Raw genomic sequence first — 7,854 nt, 5'->3', positions numbered from 1 at the left:
TTGATTTGACACATACTATTTAGGCAATAGATACGCCTCCTGTAACCAGCAATATAAGTTCCATACTTAGGTATTGCAGTATCCAATCCGCGAACTACTCGCCAACTCTCCAGTCATGAGAAAACCATAGAGGATGCCATTGCTGACCTCTCATGGTGTTTTTGTGACCCTCTGGATTCAATATTTTGTAGTTGACCAGGCAAAAATTTTGAAATTAAGGAGTTCAGATTTTTTTTTTAATTTTCTTGCTCTGCTTACTTGTTCTGAGTAACTGAAGCCAATTAACTAGCATTTTAGGAGTCAGGAATAACAGTCCCTGTATTGCTGTTATGGCAAGTTTTCTTTTCCTATATGCCTAAAGAATAAAGGGGTCATTCCTGCAAAAAGTGACTGTAACGTTCATATAGCTACTAACATATCAGGCAGCACAATACTATGAAGCTGTTAAAATCGCATTGTGGAGTACTTTTATTGCAGAAGATGGGTTTGTAGCCGTGAAGTTTTAGAAGAGTCAGAAAGTGTGCTTCTGTCTCTTTAACAATGCCCTCCTCCCCTTTTCCCATCTTCTGCCTCCTCCCTGTTCCAGAAAACTCAGATTCTGAACCCAAACTTTCATTCTTAGGACGTGTACAAGAGCAGAGAACAAGCGGAGGCATGCGGTGGTCAGACTTATCAGAGTTTCTCAGCTCATATGGAACAGGTGTAAGAATGGCGGAGAAATTCCATTTCTAGCACTCTGAAGAAAAAAGGGAATTCCTTTTTGGGAAGGACCAATTACCAAAAATGCTTGTGGAGCAGGAGACCGTTATAGAGACTGCTTTATATTGATGTTTTATATACAGAGGTATGTACCATACAGGTTAGTAACCGAATACAAGGTACATTTCATACACAGCTATTCTGTGCTTAGTCTTAGAAGTGTTTATTATGCTTTAAACCTTTTTTTTTTTTTTTTTTTAATGTACAGGCTGCAGTGTATACTGACAGGCAGACCGCACTGTAAGGCTGGCTATACATTATCCAATATTCTTGTACAATTTTCCTTTAGATTTACCAAAACCATATGATATGACGTCAAACCTAAACACTTACAATTTGTATGCAATCAGACAGGTCCTTTCACTACCTAGTTTAAGGTAAATCTAATTGGATCCGAAAATTGTATAATGTATGGCCAGCCTTAGCCCTAAGGTCTTCATGACCTCTTGAGACAGTTAGCAATCCATTTATTAGTGGCTGGTTATCCATCAAGTCTGGATAATTGATAACCTGTACTGAGGTAAGCTGCCATTGCTAAGATCCTTATGTAAATGCTTGTTTCAGGCCCATGGGATCCAGTATTTTTAGAGTCACTGACTTTGACCAATCATGCTTCAAGTAAAGTCAGAGCCCCAGATCTGTGTCAGCAGTGGCAGCCCAAGTTATTTATTATAGGTACTTATACAGCGCCATCAATTTACACATACATATACACTATATATATATATATATATATATATATATATTCAAATCAGTCCTTGCCCTCAGGGAGCTTTCAATCCGAAGTCTCTAACTTACATTCATATACTAAGGACAATTTAGATAGGAGCTAGTTAATCCATCAGCATGCAAGAAAACTCACGCATGCACAGGCAGAATACGTAAACTCCAGGCAGGTAGTGTCATGGGTGGGATTCGAACCGACCACCCTAGTGCTACCAGGCAGAAGTGCTAGCCACTGTGCTGCCCAGTTATTTGTTCGGTATAGGTGTCCTTTAAATTAGTTCTCCAACTAACCATACACCTGAAAGATAAAAGGCAGCCATTGTAAGTCATCCTTCATAAGCACTTAAATAGATGTCTCTGAGAACCTGAGGCACGAAGAAGGGATATTTGCTTCCCAATTTAATTTCTTTAGCCGTTTTCTGTCTCGTCTCTTGATAAAGCAGTGTTCGTGTCCTCTACCCCCTATAATGCCATATAAGGCCTGGTCCTAGGATTTTCCTGGCCACAGCTGGCCTTCACTGTGTGGGAATATTTTATGTAAAATGAGAAACCAGTGGTGATCAAACAAAACATTTACTTGGCTTCTACTGCCATTTAGGCATTGAACATTATGTCAAGTGATACTGCACTTGGCTTTACAAATTACTAGCTTTATAGTGACTGAAAAGCCAAACTTGACCCACCCGGGCATAAAATATCAGAAGTGGAATGGCCTCCTGAGAAGTGTGTTTCATAGCATGACCATGCAATGAGGAATTTTTCGTTCACATAAAAAGGATTAGTAATGTGTAAAACAAGTCACCATATCTGTCGGGAGTTCATTATCAGCACACACATGAAATCTACAAGTTAGTGTATAAAAGAAAAATGTCTACAAAATAGCAGTCCTTGAGGGTTCACATGGGGAGATTTACTAATACTGGAGAGTGGAAAATCTGGTGCAGCTCTGCATAGAAATCAATCAGCTTCCAGGATTTATTGTTAAAGCTTCATTGAACAAGGTGAAGTTAGAAGCTGATTGGCTACCATCTACAGCTGCTCCAGATTCTGAGTGCTCTAGTTTTAGTAAATCTCCCCCCAGGGTCAGTGGTGATTCCCCCCCATCATACCAACAGACAGGTGGTAAAATGATGCTGTAAGGCACCAAGGTTTCTCACTCATCCTTTTAAATTACTGACCCATGAACTAGCTGACTGAATGTATGTAATGAAGTGATTGGCTACCTGTCCCTTAAATTACAAGCAAATCTGAGCTATATAGATCCTTTAGTTAGATTTTCAATCATGTTTCATCTCAATGTATGCGAAACACAATTATTAAAGCTTTGGTTGTGTGTACCACATAGGCTTGTTATACAGTGCTCACCTGAGCATCCACGATCACCTGGGTGCAATTTGTGAATAAAGGCAACACATTTAATAAATTCAAGAGCTGATACAATGTACATTCTACATACAGTCTCTAAGGACTAACTAATATTCTGCTAAAACCAGCTATTCTATTCCCAGTATCTGCTGACAATAAGGGCCGTTTGCGGAACTTCATTGAAAACTTTATTCCCATTTTATGCATACAGAACTCTCATTCCACACTCCCTGCTGTATGTACGATATATGATGTTTAATATAAGCTGTATTTTAACCCTTATCAAAAAAATTGTGACAATAGGCAAAAATAGTGGCGCTAAATACGTGCTGAAAAAAATGTTTGTTCACCCCAAGGTGACATATAACTAAAAATCACCGAATCAACATGTGAATATATAAATACTGGTTCCACCCTGTGACAAGTGAAATACTTTAAAAAATTATAATTATCATATAACCTCCCGCCCGTCTTCATCCTCTGGGCTCTTGGTCAGCCTGTCTTCTTGCTGATGAGAGTGACAGCTGGGAGCGGACATTGGAAGAGTGCAGGCAGGCTCTGGGACTCGATGCCGGGGGATGCTGCGGTGAGGTCTTCTCCCACTCCCTGTTTTTAGCCAGCCTCCGCGGCTGAGCCTCGTGCTCAGGAAGTGCTCGTGCTCAGCCTCCAGCACTGTGGAAACTTCAAACGGCTCAGCCGCGGAAGCTGGCTAAAAACAGGGAGTAGAAGACCTCACCGCAGCATCCCCCCGGCATCGAGTCCCAGAGCCTGCCTGCACTCTTCCAATGTCCGCTCCCAGCTGTCACTCTCATCAGCAAGAAGACAGGCTGACCAAGAGCCCAGAGGATGAAGATGGGCAGGAGGTGGAGAACTATCTGATGCACACGATTGGATTTTGGAAACTCGTTTGAAACCCCGTCCATGTGGTTTAAAAGCGTCTTTGCCTGACACAAGAGTGTAGGCATTGATATTCGGTAGGTGCGTTTCTTTAGGGGAGTGGAATCACTGACACACTGGTGTGGTGGATGGAACAGAAAGATTTCACATTGATTTTGGATTCACGTGAACACTTTATGGACTATTGTTTGTGATAATTATTTTTTGATAAAAAAATTATAATTATCATATAAAATATTAAAGGGGTTGTAAAGGTAAAAATGTTTTCACCTTAATGCATTCTATGCATTAAGGTGAAAAAACTTTTGACAGTACCGCCGCCCCCAGGCCCCCCGTTTTACTTACCTGACGCCTCGAATCTTCGCTGCTCGTCCTCGTCATCTTCATTGCAGCTCAGCCTGGTCGCTGATTGGCTGCAGTGGATGGATTGAAAGCAGCGCAGCCATTGGCTCGCGCTGCTGTCAATCACATCCGATGACGCGGCGCGCCGGGGGGCGGGGCCGAGTGATACAGCGAGCGGCTATAGCCGCCGGCTGTATCACGGGAGCGCGCCCGCAAGCACTCACCACCATGCGAGGGAGCTCGCATTAAGGTGGTAAATGCTTGCGGGGAGGAGCTGAAACAGCCGCCGAGGGACCCCAGAAGACCAGGTTCGGGGCCACTCTGTGCAGAACGAGCTGCACAGTGAAGGTAAGTATAACATGTTTGTTATTTTAAAAAAAAAAAAAAAAAATTACCTTTACAACCCCTTTAAGTATTTCACTTGTCACAGGGTGGAACCAGTATTTATATATTCACATGTTGATTCAGTGATTTTTAACTATATGTCACCTTGGGGTGAACAAACATTTTTTTCAGCACGTATTTAGCGCCACTATTTTTGCCTATTGTCACAATTTTTTTGATAAGGGGTTAAAATACAGCTTATATTTGACTTTTCTTAAAGTGGCAGCTTCTAATTAGGTCTTCTGCCCTATGGCGCAGTGGTGGTGATTTGAGTGGTGGCGAGGTTATCTTTTATTACCGACAGGAATTGCGATATGATGTTTAACATTAACACACTTTCTTTTGCCCTTCAGGTCTCTTCCATAATGAAGCGCCTAACTACTCATCACCTGGATGTACATGTCTTTCCTCGCTTTCTAGGTTTATTCCAGCGATGTCGTTCTACTCCTCCACCACCTGATGCTCCACCTAAGGGGCAGCTTCGTCTTCGCTCTTTGCCTGGAGCTTTTGTATTTCTCGGGATTCTTCTTGTTTTAATAGGACTTATTGTGGCTGTGATTGGCTACTGGCCCAACAAACCTAGCAGCCCTTCGTCATCCATCTCACCCCCACAGCCCCGACAATCTGTAGAGAAGATGAAACTGATTGGTCCGGTTATAATGGGATTTGGGCTATTTGTGTTTATTTGTGCCAATACACTTTTGTATGAAAATCGGGATATGGAGACAAGAAGACTTCTCCAAAAAAGAATAGTTACACGAGGACCTACAGACATCGCTGTATCTGCGAGCAGTGGGGTTAAAGTGCAAGCTCAGAATACATGGAGTGACAGCTCTGGGGAGCTGGACAACAGAAGAAACATATTAATCAGAGCGCAGCTTTTGTGCCCACCTATAAATGACTTGTCTGTATCTCTTGTGAGCCTGCACTCGGATCCATGTATTTCATCCTTACCACAGCTGGCAGGCAGGCTTAGACATAAGGAGAATGAAAGGTGCTACAGCTCTGATATCAGGCTCAACATAGGGGAGAGGACAGCAAGAGAAGAGGCTGCTGATGTACCCCACAGGGGTACAAAATGTCGGAGCTGGCCAAGGTTGGAGAATGGAGAAGAGAATTGCACAGAAGTTCTTGTTACTACAGAGAATGAATTGGATGGAACTAGAGAAAGCAGTCAAGAGACTGTGCCTGAAGTGGCCTAAATCAATTTATAGCTTGATTTTTCTGTCAATGGACCAACACTTTCCAAGAGAAGGAAAGTCAGGGTTAATACATTTTATAAAAAGTGCTTTAATATTAAAGTGAAATTCCAGTAAACCCCACTTTCTGTTTGGTTACTGGAACAGGATAGCTACAGCAATACACTTTGTATAGTGGCAATGGGTTAGAACAGGTGTGTCCAACCTTTTGACCTTCCTGGGTCACATTGGAAGAAGAGGAATTGGCTTGGGTCACACAAAAAAAAAAAGTACACTAACAATAAGGATGGCTGATGAGCTGAAAAAGGTGGGCAGATCACACAATGATCACTGATATAGATAATGTACCTACAGTGCCTGAGTAATAACTTTCCTTGAACAATCTTCCTTCATCTGCAACATTTTTTTTTGATGTGGAAGCCATACTAGAATTAAAAAAATAATAGATATGGGGAGTGAATTTCAACTATATGTGCTGTGTGGGGACTCTGGTTATCGGCAAGGGGCTTTGGAAGGAGGACCAAACTAAAATCTGGTGGCGTGCAGCCCACCCCAGCACCCCCTGGATACAGCCATGTGGAATTTACTTGCCTGGCATCCCTCTATCTGTGCATGTGCCTAGCTTGTCCCTACAGACATCCCCAGGCAGCATGCTGAACTTCCTCGGGCCATGCCTTGGACACCCATAGGTTAGAACATTTGTTAGGTTTTTGTTGCAGTCTGTGTCCTTGCCATGTCCCTACATTTTTTTTTCTGACACTAGGACAGGAAGTGAGAAAAATGCTCCCCAATGGGGACAATAAAGACTTCCCTCTATCCAAAACTAAAAAATGTTGTCTGTGAATTCTACTTTAAAGTGGTTTGGAGGTTGGTAGAAGTATCAGTGTTTTTACTCATGCAGCAATGTATATTAGGAGTTTAATGATACATCCGAGAGAGTTAAGTATTTCATTGAATGGCGTCCATCTGGGAAGGAGGTGATTGGATCCAGATGTGGAAACCACACTTCCCCATTCACGCAGACCCATTTCTGGAGATCAGCTTTCTATACAAGCCCAAGGATTCTTTAACTCTATCACTCCCGACCCTCCACATAATCTAGGTGAAAATCACTGGATTATGGCCCCTGAAAAAAAAACAATCCTGCCATCTTCAGAAAAATGCTTTGTATGTGGTTGTAGCCATTTACAGCGTAAAACTTATGTAGTGCACATAATGCAACAAACACAATATGAAAAGATCAATTTCCGTCCTCGCATCATAATATGGAAGAATAATGCTGTTCTGTTACAGGAAGGACAGTACAATGACATTTATAACATAGCAGAAAAATGAAATTAGAGAAAATCCTTTCATTAGATTACTGCTGAAGTGAATGGAAAATTAAACTAGGTGTCAGAAGGCATAGTTTCTAGTGATGTCAGGGGAGGCAGACTACAGGAATATGTAAAAGTAGCAGGCTGCTAAAATACTCATGTACAGGGAGCCTTAACATTCCTCTGTGTAGTTTCCTCCCAATTCCTCCTTCACAGGAATTTTCTGCAAGCAGAAAATATAACGGCACAATTGGAAGCAGATGACACAACTCAATGATCCAGCAAGAAAGCTGCAGTTAACTGCTCGAGTGCCAGAATAAAGACAATATACAATTTATGAGGTACTACTTAATAATAGAGGAAAGGTCAATTGTGTACTATAATAATCATCATATTAGCTTTCATGAATTAGCCTACTCTAGCTGATGTTTATACAGTTATCACTTTGGAACGCATGCCTATCCTGTGGTCTCTTCTCTCTTGAATAGGAATTCCTAATGACATGTCCCTCATGTGGCAGGAAGGCAACCCGCTATGACAGATCTGGAATGAGGTGGGGGCTCTGCGGCTCCAGTTTACACAAATAATCCACTAGTTAAACTACGAATCACTGAAGTCTCCATTAATAGTATAAAACCCAGAGATAAAAAGCGTTACATTTGCATTTTCTGCCACAACATTTTTCTGCTTTTGAACTATCTTTTCAGAATTCTTTGTAATCTATCATAGATTAAAATGCCAGAGAGGCGTTTTTAATGGCAAAGTTTAAAGATGAAGTGCATTAAGATACTTATTTGCTTAAAAAGGGATAATCCAGAGCTGCTTTAAAGAGATCTTGGCTAATCAAGAATGATTTTGTTAGATAA

The sequence above is a fragment of the Aquarana catesbeiana genome, linkage group LG02, assembly GCF_042186555.1.
Source record: "Aquarana catesbeiana isolate 2022-GZ linkage group LG02, ASM4218655v1, whole genome shotgun sequence".
Taxonomy (NCBI): domain Eukaryota; kingdom Metazoa; phylum Chordata; class Amphibia; order Anura; family Ranidae; genus Aquarana; species Aquarana catesbeiana.
This window is presented reverse-complemented; position numbering follows the sequence as displayed.